The 525-nt window shown below is 48.0% G+C and overlaps 1 pseudogene; it reads left to right on the top strand.

Annotated features, from left to right (window-relative positions):
- Positions 1 to 6: 6 nt before the first annotated feature.
- On the top strand, positions 7 to 525 carry LOC145719716 (large ribosomal subunit protein uL23 pseudogene; annotated as a pseudogene).

The following is a 525-nucleotide window of genomic DNA, read 5'->3' as shown; positions in this document are numbered from 1 at the left end:
CCTTTTACGAAGATGGCGCCGAAGACTAAGAAAGAAGCCCCTGCCCCTCCCAAAGCCGAAGCCAAAGCAAAGGCTTTGAAGGCCAAGAAAGCGGTGCTGAAAGGCGTCCACAGTCACAAAAAAAAGAAGATCCGCACGTCACCTACATTCCGACGACCCAAGACACTGCGTCTGCGGAGGCAGCCCAAATATCCTCGAAAGAGCGCCCCCAGGAGAAACAAGCTTGATCACTATGCCATCATCAAGTTCCCCCTGACTACTGAGTCAGCCATGAAGAAAATAGAAGACAACAACACGCTTGTGTTCATTGTGGATGTCAGGGCCAATAAGCACCAGATCAAACAGGCTGTGAAGAAGCTCTATGACATTGACGTGGCCAAGGTCAACACCTTGATCAGACCTGATGGAGAGAAGAAGGCATATGTTCGACTGGCTCCTGACTATGATGCTTTGGATGTTGCCAACAAAATTGGAATCATCTAAACTGAGTCCAGCTGGCTAAATCTAAATATAAATCTTTTCACC

The sequence above is a fragment of the Leptonychotes weddellii genome, unplaced genomic scaffold (genome assembly GCF_054177405.1).
Source record: "Leptonychotes weddellii isolate Sample4059 unplaced genomic scaffold, ASM5417740v2 HiC_scaffold_66705, whole genome shotgun sequence".
NCBI classification, from domain to species: Eukaryota; Metazoa; Chordata; class Mammalia; order Carnivora; family Phocidae; genus Leptonychotes; species Leptonychotes weddellii.
This window is presented reverse-complemented; position numbering and strand designations above follow the sequence as displayed.